Below are 12,283 nucleotides of genomic sequence, written 5' to 3'. Positions count from 1 at the left end.
TTTTTAGCTATTTTTTTAAATCTAAACTTGTATTAGCTTCTTAAAATGTGTGCTTTGTTTTTATTATTATCTTGTGAAATGTTGATTTTTTTTTGTGCCTGTGTAAAGCACTTGGTGTCTGAAAGGTGCTATCAATAAACTTACCTTAAAGGGATTGCTTGTTGTTATACTGTCAATGTTAGTAACACCAGAACTTTCTCTATTCTAAAATATCAGTGTAGCAGCACTGCATTATACAAGGATTTCTGCATTAATGTTTGGACTTGACTATAAAATATAAAGATTATAGATACACATACCGCAAAAATATGAACATTATTATCAAACTATCAAATATATATGGTTTATCATTCCTACTTTAGGTAGCCTGCTTTTACAGCTGGTGTTATAGCGATGCATCATATTACCTAACGTAAAGTAATAACCCAGGCTTTTATTGACTTCAGTCTATGAACTGACCCTGCCTTTATTTGGGACATGTGTCATTACGAGACAGGCCCTTTATTATTTTCAAACAAATCTTGTGCACAGCGAAGATGGGAAAGATTATTAGGTTGTACATTTCCACAAGAAAGAATATTAAACTGTATCAAAAATAGGAAATCAATTATCGCATTCAGTAAATCATTAAGTTGATCTAGATTTAAAACAACATACAAACCTGCTTCATGCCTTTACACAGATGAGCATACCTTTGTCTTTCTTGGAAAAATATTGCAGTACATTTTTTACCTTTTATGTTTTGCTTCTTTTAATCCTAAATTTTGATTGGAAAACTATTTGGACACTCAATGCAAAGGTTCCTAATTAAGACTTGCCTTCATATATCAAAGTATAGTAGTGAACATCAGGCTAGTAAAAGGGTCAGGGCCTTCAACTGGGATGGGCTTTTATTTGAAGTTTTTAAGCAGCATTTAGCTGTACTGTAACAAAATGAATAAAACAAATTGTAATCTGTTAATGTTTCATGTTCCTTGGCATAACATATAGTACATAACATTTTATTTTTGTACTGGGACGTTGTCATTTTGGTGGTCTTGGTGATCATGGCAGATACTGTGCTTTTTTTAATACTGTGGGTTAAGCAATGTATCCCTTTTACAAAACTTCTTCTATGTTTAGTATGTAAAAAACAAAATAAGCAATGGCTGATGAAGTCATTAGTCAATAGTGGACCGACAATATTTGTTTTGAAAATGTAATAAAGCAGAAGTATAACGTTGTTCAAACCCATGTAATGAGAAAAGTGAAATACTGTACTGTTCACTCATTTAGTTAATGTATCGATTTAATTACCTTCCACCGCTTGTACAGCCTACAGCTGTCAACTCCATGTATATCTCTGTAGCATTCAGTTTGCAATGCTGTTTGGCACTATTTGTAGTAAATTGAATGTAAACTGCACAAACGCTCAGCTGACTGCTACTTGGTGCTATCTCGCCTCACTCTGCATGAGCAACTTTTGTGTGAAATAGTGTTCAATGACGGTGACTGCCACTGCTTCAAAATATAACCTCGGAGAGTGCTTTTTTTTGTGACACAACTTGACATTAAGTAAGAATGTGGTCCATTTTACACATCAATACAGCAGGATTTAAGTATGTCCTCTGTAAATGTCTCTCTGAGTCATGACTGTTCATGAATGAGAAGCGCGAGTTTCACCAGTTGTTGTAGGGCCGTGTATACCTCATGTTTACATGGACGAGACGGCCTTGTGTCTAAAGTTGTTTTAATGAAGGAAGCAAAGAGGAATAACATACTCACTGCTTATTTAGACGTGTTTGGATCACGGTCATTTCATGTCAATTTATGTGCAATGTGAAGCTGTGAGTTCACAGGAGAGTGCTAACATTAGCCTACTAACACAACAATGCAAGGCCACAAGAAATTGCTGCTTGAGCAAAGGACAATTTTGTGTCGCTTGTGCTTAATGTTGTGTTGTAGTTGATAACTCCTCTGTATGAAAGCAAATGGGAGGGGGGGGGGGGGTGTTTGAGGTGTGTGGCTGGAGGTTTAATGGTGATCAAGGGAGACATCTACTGATTCAAAGAGTTGCTTGTTCTTCTTTTAATATTTCCAAGGAGAGACACTGTGGTACTTGGTTGGATGAAAAGTGACATAATTCCTAAGATAGACATTTCCGACGAGGCTAACATGCCAGCAGCTAGCATAAAACAGGCCAGGCTACACCGGTTTACCTCACGTCCTCTGTTTCTGCGTCTTTATGGAATTATAAAAACGATTCACTTTTTTGATGTTGAGGGGTGATACACTTTTCTCTCTGTTATTGTAAGACACACATGGCATTTCGACACAAACAGGACCTAAATACATGTATGTGTGTGTGGAAATATGTTTAATTACGGGGCTGTATAGTTCAGGGCCTTCCTCAAGGGCACTCTGGTAGTATACTCAGTAAGTAAACTGGCACTTCTCCAGCAACCAGTCCCAATGCCTTATCAGGAGTGCATATTTAAAGCCTGTATTGATATGTTCTTTTGACTGTCACCATGTCCCAGCAGCTGTATTGGATAGCCTCCTTTGTTACTTATTTGAAAATGCTTTCTCTGACTATCAGTGCCTGCATTACTTTGTGTGCAAGTTTACTCTATTTTCCTGTCATTTATAGTGCAAATCAAGCTTCACACATGGAAGAAAATGCTGCACATTTGGAGGAACATGCAAGGATGTCAAGATGATTCTTCTGATACTGCCCACTTTGACTCTGCCGCCACCATCAGGTAGTTTAATGGTATCTTTTTTTCTTAAAATATGAGTGCAATGTTGTTCTCCTGATGTGCTGTTGCTCTTGCTCGTGTGTGAGTGTGTTTGTGTGTGTGTTAGTTCTTGACTTGGTTATGTATTCTGTCTGGTCACATTGCCCTTCATACAAGAACAGTCTTTTAATTTCTCCTCGTTCAACAACCCTTTAATCTTGCATATAAATCTTTGTTAAACTTTTATTACTGCCCGTTGGAAAATGACATTCACTTCACAGTGAAATAGATACAACCAAGATAACCCATCCCATTCTATTACATAAGCCATGACAATTACATACATTACTGAAAAAAATATTTAGGTACATTTGTTAATATAAAAGGGGTTGGTAAAAATATGAAAGTTCTCTCAACAGTAAAAGGATTATGCGGTGGCATAACAAGAAGATTATACAATGTCCACACAGTAAAACAAAAACCAGCCTATGATTTACTGCAAACTGAGGCTTGTAACTTGAAGGAAAGATTTATTTCAAAGCCAGCTTTTCAGTCTACATACAGTGTATATAAGTTTGGTGTATGTTATAACAAGCTAAATGCAAATATCAATCTGCCTATCACGCATGTTCAGGTTCAGACAATGTCAAGGGCGCCCCTTGCTGTAAATCTTGAATATTGGTTATAACACTGGGTTGTAGAATTTTCACTGTAGAAGTATGTACAGTATATCTTCTGTGTGTTAAGTTGCTGTAAGTTTGGTTAAGGACTATTTTGTCTTCATTCAATCCACTAAATGCAACATCAAATTAGTGGTTGCTTTGCTATTTTGGCCAAAGTACTCTGATTTTGCATTTTACTTTATTTTTTAAGCATTCAAAATATGTATGGGGTTTGTATATTTTTTTAAATGTTGATACGTATGCCTGCATTTTGTCATAATTTGCTCCCTCGATAGCTCCTCTCATCTTCTATCAACAGAAACCTAATATCGTGTCAGCTTTCTGCAGAGTGCACTCGTTATGTCAGACAATCAATAACTGTCAATTATTCAACAAGCAGGCATAGCAAGATGACTTTGCCTTGCTGAGTTTTGAGGCTTGGTGAGAGTTTTCTTTGCAGCAAAATGGCTTTCATGCCTCTGATGTGAGATGCAGCAATTTGACTTGTGCACAAAAGTGCTTTATAGGAGGGCTGTCAAACCATTACTAGTTTTAATCCTGATTAATTACTGAATTTCCAAAGTTGTTTGCGATTAATCACAGTTTCAATTGTGGGTACTTTCCATTCTGTTTGAATACAAATCTGCATTTATTATTGAAATAAAGTTATGAACCTCGTATAGATCTAAAGTTATGACATTTATATAATGACAGAAAAAGGATTATTGTTATTACGCATTATGTAAAAAAAGGGAGAAAGAAAGGAGGTAAAGAAGTGAAACTTTTGTTGTCAAGAGTAGAAGGTAAACCTCGAGTCGTCAACAGAGCTGTCTGGGAGTTTTTTTTTTATTTTGTGTGAAATGAAACGTTCAAAGGTGCAGCGGAGTCCTTCTGTGACCACAAGAAGACGTCATGAAGGATTACCTACAATGTGCGTAAATGGACAAAATAGCTTGTGTTTAATGCCATGAAGAAAATGTTTGCGTTGATTTGGGATCTTAGTTAATCACGATTAACAAGATAACGCTGACAGCAGTACTCTAAAGTTAGCAAATTTAGAACGACATAGTCAACATGGGCTGTGTTTGGCTTCATTTTCCAACATGAAAAAAGTGGACACCCAGAGGAACTCTGGACAGGATCAAGGAATTCAGTGAACATAATTTTTCTCACTCGAAAAATAAAGCAGCGCTAGTGATGCCAGAATTATTATGCCTGAAGTGTAACAGCTGGGCTATAAGTAGTTCACAGCTTACAATCATGTTTTTAGCATATCTTTGTAGTGTATGCTGATACTCTGAGGATTTCAAACTGATATTAAAGAAGCATCCACATCTCAGTGACCTGCATAAAACAAATACAGAAAAAACTGTAACTGTATTGTATTCCGTTTTGGCCCATCTACCGTAGCTTAGGCAAGGCCTTTGATAAACTATCCAAAACAATCTTCAAAACAGTGTGTTTTTGACCCCTGCTAGCATCAACGCATCAGTTAGCACTGGGGTGATAAGAGGGAAAACACCTGTGGGCTTTGAAGAAAATTACATTTTGCAAGATCAGATGCTCCGGCTGTGATAAAAATGCTGTATTCATACAACACAGAACAACACGCTGATAAACGCTGTAATAAAACATTACAAGGATGATTCAAGCTGAAGTTTGCAGAAAAATTCGTCTTTCAGAACTTCTCTGTGAATATGATAAATAGTGTTACATATCAACGTTAGGAAAAGTAGACCACGGTTCATTATTACTGGATGAAACTTATTGATCTGTTTTGTTTTTTTTTGTAAGAGAGTAAAGCTCGTACTAGCAGTATTTTTCCGCCGGTGTAAGAAGCAATATAAACTAGATTCTGAAGACTTTCTTGGTATTTTCCTGATCTTGAAATGTAAATCAGTCTGCAATAAATGTGTGTCTCATCCAGATAAACCTGAGCAAAAGTTTTTTGTTATTTGGGGGAAGTGCTAAGAAGAGAGTTCGTCTGTGAACCTGTGTTTTTTTTGTGTTTTTTTTTTTTTTAACAAGAGCAGTTAACAAAATTAAAGCAATAACACAATCATATTTAAGTGTAAATAAACACATTTAAACAGATATTATTTTTTCTTTACTTCACGGATTAATTTAAATCAGCATAAACACAAAAACGTGGGTAGGGTTAAACAGAGATATTAGGAGTCGATCTGCGATGACCTGTGAATAAATAACGGTGGTTCTTACAGTAGCTGATGTCCACAGCTGCTTCACACCGTGAAGAGCGTATCCCTAAATCCCTGCAGCCATCTGAAGACAGCATGACAGATATGATGATAAATCTACAGCCTTTTGAGAAGTGCTGCACCAGAGCATAGTGCCACTAATGCACTTTAGCCCTCTGTGTGTTACCTTAAATGACATACATGACGCAAGGCTAATACAAAATAGCCACACACACTCTTCTACATAGACCAAACTGTTATATGTTTTGGTTTCCAGAGAGCTTTCATCTTTATCTCTTCTCTACTTTTTAACCTAAAAAACGAAACAAACCTGCAATTCATGTTTTCACATTGATGAGCATTACTGTTGTGTCACATAATAACATGGGATAAAGTCCATTCCAACCATCTAATTTTATTGTAAAGAACTTTTTCCCCATTGTCATTGAACAAACTGAGTCTTAAAAAAATACTGCCATCTGCCTCTGCCTGCAAATTGCTTTGTGTGTTTACACCGTGCAGCTTTGCACAATTCAGACAACAATACGATTTCCTGGAGAGGCAGATTTTTTATTTTACTGTCATGTTTGGCCATTATTGGCACAGCTGTTTCTAATGTTGTGACTGGCTGTAAGCATATCAATCACCGCGTGCTTCCATCTACATTCTTCTTCATGTTGCCTTGTTACCCCGCTGCACCTACATGAATCATGATGGCAGCGTGTCAGTCCAATCAGTCTGAGCACCAAATACTTACACGACCTTATACTCATTGTTGCACTTTGCACGTTCATCAGAATAGAGTCCTGAGTAGCTGACCTATGAATAATGAAAAAAACTAAAACGTAATTGACATATCAAGAGTGTTTTACACTCAGTTGACTGAAGGAGATTTAGATCTGTCTTGAATTCGTCCAACATTTCAAACTGAGCTTTGCTGAATGTTTCCCTTTGTTAATTTCCCACATCTATATTTTTGCATTTGGTGGTTGAAAAAAACAAAAAACAAAACAAGTATTCAATAGGATTACAAATTTGTGTGAGATGGCGATTGCAAATACATTACACCGTGTTTTTACTCTCTCGAGGATTGCATTCTGACCATACAAAAACCTCACTACAATGAGTGTGGTGTATTGAAATTTCATTTTTTGGCAGTTTTACTTTGTTTTTTGAATTATCATCAATTCATTATGTAATGTGCCTTTAATTGCCAATAGTATGAGTGTTGACTGTTGAGATACAATTTCAAAGCTTTGCTGTCTAATTTTATTATATGATTGTTTAGAAAATTGTTCCTGTCAATCAATCAATCATTATTTGTATTGCGCCAATTCACAATAATTGTTCTCTCGAGACACTAAGAAAGAGCAAATGGGATAATGTGGTGGAAGGATTTCTACTTTGTGTTCCTCATGTTCCTGATGTCAACGCTTCCTTGCCGCTGAGGTTGGGGCAGGGCGTCAGGCGGTGGTGAGTTCCACTGTAACTACAGAACTTTAATTGCCCTGGATACCATTCATATTGAATCAGAGATCAGTCATATAGTGGTATATGTTTTAATGTTACAAAAGATTAATCATGCAGTGTATTTATTTGCACAGTAGGGTCGATATAGTTTTATAATGGGAGATGGCTCACTCCCTTGACATTCACTCAGAAAATCCTCTGCTACCACCTTTCGATGTCCTCTGGATTTAATATCCCATCGTGTGGAGAATGTGTAACCATTTTTATTCATAAAGTCAAGTCTGCGTGACAGGTTGGTCATTTCTGTCTGGGACCCATATGTCTTCCAATATGAGGTCACACACTCTTTGGCTGTTCTCTCTTAAAATGAACTTGGCGAACGGTAGTACATGGACAAACGGCGTAACAGTGAAAAGTTCCAGAGAAATTGATGCTACATTTAAGTGGTTTTAGTGTCAGTGTATTTTGATTTTGACATCAGCCCTGGTTTGTTTTAAACTCCAAATGATCATTGATAAGCTGTCCAAGACTGGTATGGAACCCTACCTCCTTCAAGTGAGCCTTTAGTTTAAAGTGGAGGCTTGACAGTGGTGAAAATTGAATAAGTAAACTCTGTCAACTTCCCCCCTGAATAAATACGGTTTAGAAATCTGTGCAGTGAAACATCATTATGTGCTCCTCAGTTGACCAGTAGGCTGCAAGTTGCAGTCTGAGAGGGACTTGTGGATACGACCCCTATGTCTGTCTTTAGCTCATGTGCCAGTCACCATTAATGCTTGTTGCACCAGCATGGCTTTTTCCCTCTGCCTGACACTCACTCGTACTCAGTCTACCCTCAATTGCTGTCACTTGTGTCCTAAAGGCTGTCATCTGTACTTTGTGCTCCATTGCAACCATGTCTCCTCAACTGCTCTATTTTCCCCAGTTCACTCAGGCTTGTGGCTGTTTGTCAGTAGAGGCTGATAGCCCAGTTATTTGGTTTAGCTGTCTGCCTCCCTGTTGCTCTCCTACTACATTTTGGCTCCAGTGAGACATTTCATTATCTATCAGTGCCTCAGCAAGACTGCATTTCCCACAGCATCTGATGCTCGTCATTCTGATAAACCAACTAGTATCATTTCATCTTCCAATGTACAATATATGCAGCATGTACAGACATGAGTGCATGCTTTTGTTCTTCAAAGAGATGTAATCTTTGTGGGTTGTTAATACTAACTTTTCTGTTTTTTTTTGCTTTGGATAAGAGCCCCTTAATGTGCTCCATAATGTGAAGTGATATCTGTCAAAAATGCAAGGCAGAATCACACCTGTAGAGGTCAGTATCTGTCTAATCTTTTTCTAATGCAGTATGGATATCACATGGAGGGAGTCTTCTTCCCCTTCCTTTTTTAACATCTTAAGCAGTGTTTTCTTACTCACAAAAATACAGCAACCATTTTCTCAACCATAAACAAGTAATGACAAAAAGAAAAGATGTCTAAAACTGTGTAAATAAATGATGATTCCTCCTCATTTCATTACTGAGCGCAAAGGAATAGTTTATCTAAAAGCGAGATTGTTGATTCGTCTCGCAGTGAATGATTTGTATAAATGATCAGGGACTAAAACACCAATTAGCTGATTCAGCTTTCATCTGAACTATCCGCCAAGGTTGTATCACTCCACTGCTTTCTCAGCAGAATTTGATACACAATACAGCAAATACTTCTTACGCAACATATTTTGCCCTAGTGGTTATGACCCAAAAATCTAATTTTGGGATATAAAAGACAAAGCAATTGCTAATAGAACGGAACAATCTTAATTTACGAGTATCCTTATTCTATCAAGGGACACATGGATCACACAACAAAGCTACATCTGTTCACAAGACATTTAGATAACACTTGTAGAAGAACAGCTAACAACAATATTCATATTCCTTAAAAAAAACAAGTTGGAATACACTTCTTTTCAGTGCGCCGTGCCAGCATAATGAATATTTCTGTGTCAGTTCTTGTTAGTGTCCATGTCATGCCAGTGCCATTATACAACATAATGATTCAAAGGCTTGACAGTCATTAGGCAAAACTCGTCAAAACTAAAATGCCCTCTGGCTACTGGCATTTGTCAGTGTAACAGTCCTGATTAGTCATTAAAATGTGTCATTTAGATATTGGAAACAGTGGATCGTGTTTATGGACAAGGCGTACCTCTCTATTTTACTTACCTCTTCCAAAGCTTCACATTCTCTTCCCTGTATTTGGAGCAGTTTCTGGAGTGCTTCTTCCTTGCAATTATAATTAGCAGAAATCTATCACTGTCACAACATGGCAAGATGGATTAATATCTAAATTTGCAAATGTTTAAACCCTCAGGTAATTCCTGTAACATACAAATTAATTAACACTCTTTGCAAATTAATTTGCACAGAAAAAGAGGCACATTTTTGTCCTTTGTGATTGCAATATGTTCTTCATTTGGAGGCAGAAAAGAACATTACTTCCACTAATCTAGTCTGAGTAATCAGAACATCCCTTGTAGAAATAACCCATTTAACAAGTTTGTTTAATTGAGAAAAAAAAAAGAAGAAAAAAGGCCAGAAAGTCGGATCATCTCTGCAGCCCTGTGCAAGCAGTTTGGGCCCAAGATCTTTTTTTTTTGTTTTTTTTTATTAAATGGCTTTCACAATACTTCTAATGTAGATGCAAAATCGATCATACCCTTACACTCAGCTACTTGTAACCAGAGATTCCTGCTTCCACAAGCAACATAACAGCAACATTTCAGCCACCAGTCGGCATCCATATGTGTCGGCCAACCTCCTGCACCAGGAGAGTTTTCTGTGCCAGTTGTCAGCAGGATGATGGCTTTGGAGTGTTGGTAAATACAATCTACTATACTTCTCTACCACTGTGTTATAAAGTGCATAACGGTATTGCATGAACTTCCAGTTAAAGCTGACACAAGCATTTTATTCTATTTTAAATGAATCATGTAGCAAGTGTACCAACAAACGCAAAGGACTCCCCCCAAACTCTGCTGAGCTAGAATGTCCAATTTTTAAAGAAAGCACTGCTTCACATTGATGTACAGTATTTACTCTGAGGAGGCACTACGTTTAACAATAGTGTTGCATTGTTGCAAACTGTGGAGCCTCGGTGGAGCAGTTGGCGACGCTCCAGAGCAACTCAGTGTTTATAGCAGAGAGAAAAGCATTTATCTTTCCCTTTTTCCATCCAATTTCCTGCCCAGGAATTGATTTTAAACATTTTATAACCCCTCTGTCTACAGTCACTTATATGATGTAGTTTCAGAATTATGCAAGAGTTTTATTTTTAAAGTACAAAAACAGTGACACTGTAACTCTCCCCTCTTACCAGCAACATACAGTGCACCAGCAACTCCCCAGAATCCTGGCCTGATCTAAGGCTGTTGTTTTAGGGAGACAGTAAACTCATACATGGGATTAAACATTGACGTGAGGTTGCCATGGGTTACCAATCTTAATTATTGCCCCTGTTACCAATGATAAGCTAACTACAGAGGATATGCTTCCCACCAGTCAAAGTTTTCAAACAGTAAACTATGGAGTTGAAACATTATCAATACCAGAACTTGCATTATGCAAAGACTAGAAAGCAGAACATTTTAAGAAGAATAGCTAAAAAGCATAAAAACTACTACATGAAGAGTGAAGGGTTTTTTTCTGCTGTTACTCGAGGTGCTGGTACAAATGACTGAGCCAAAAAAATTTTTTTTACACACAGTATATTTCAATATAACAAGGTGTTGCTTGAAAATATAATTGTAAAAATGTTAACATTTCTACATGTGGAATGTATCAGGTGGAGAGGGCGACACTGAAAGAATCTGGACAGACGGACACAATACTGCAAAAGAGAGACAGATTGAATGCTTCCTTTGAGTGGCTTCATATACATACAGTAGAAAGCAGATGGACAGCGCCCTCTGAACAACCTGGGTAAGAAAAAGTGGGAGGGAAATGAAACATGTGCGATGATGTATTGATATGTGCCATTCTGTTTATGAAAGAAAAAAGGAAAAAAAAGGAAAGATGTTTCTCCTATTGTAACTTTTCTAGTACTGCAGCAACCAGATCTCTGTTGATATTCTATAACAACTTAATGTCAGCATTGATAGTTGAAGGAAGATTTCACTTGACAAACTTCATTCTTTTTTAAGACATTTGAATCATTATATATTTTTAGATTGCCCTTGTTTACCTATTGTCTTAAGGAGCTATGGAACAACTTGTTTTACACACCCTCACAGAAAAAAACAAAACAAAAGAAACATAGATAAAACATTTTAACTTTAGAGCAGGATTCTTTCCTTATCATTCACTCCTGCTCTAATCCACTAAAATACCACTACAAGACTTTACCTGAACATAAAGAAATAGAGCATGTTTAATTGGATCCTTAATCTCACTGATACTGTAAAATAGTCACCTGAGTAACCGAAAGCGACAGAACTGTAAAGCAAAATGTGGCAATGCAACTAGTTTGGGTGGATAAACAGAAAAGACATTGAGCATGTAGGGTTGTATGGAGGCAGTCAGCTGAGAGATGTGTTTCAGGTTGGAGGGCTAGCTGAGTAGGCGGACAGGTATCGAGGAAGAGGCTGCAGAAGCGGCAGACAGAGCCAGTGGAGATGGACTAATTCCACCTCCCACAAATCCTCCAACAGTTGATTGCCTGGGTGGGCAGTGTCGGAGGCAATCCTCCCTGCCCTCCTCTTTGCTCTGGCATTAGGCGACTGCTCAGCGGAGAGCAACTGGCAAGCAATGACCCTCTCAGCTGGATGACACACTGCAGTTTTCTCCCTGGAGCAAGAAGAAATGGATCTGTGGTAGACTGCAGAGGATATCAGGACAGTGTTGATTGTCGATCTTTATCTCTGAACAGGATATGTTCTGATACCTTTATCCACCTTTTCTGTATACAGAAAAATAAAATTCCCCTTTCCCTTATTTAGAAAACTGCTGATTTTTTTTATGTGTTTGCAAGCTTGAGGGGATGGTTAGATATGTTAGGTTTTGAACTGAAGATTTCTAGGATAACGATGCTAAGTGGGTAAAGAGCCAGGCATTGTTCCTGCTGTTTGATGTGTTGACTGTAAATTAGTTTTCAGAACACAGTGATGCTTATTAGCGCTGCTAATGCTGATTAATATTCAAATCGGAGCTTTGTTCTGCTTGTGGTCTGTAACCCTCTTCTGAGGGGATTTGAGG

Source organism: Symphodus melops, assembly GCF_947650265.1.
Source record: "Symphodus melops genome assembly, chromosome: 11".
In the NCBI taxonomy this organism is placed as follows: Eukaryota; Metazoa; Chordata; class Actinopteri; order Labriformes; family Labridae; genus Symphodus; species Symphodus melops.
The sequence above is the reverse complement of the archived record's forward strand: the minus strand, read 5'-3'. Positions refer to the sequence as shown.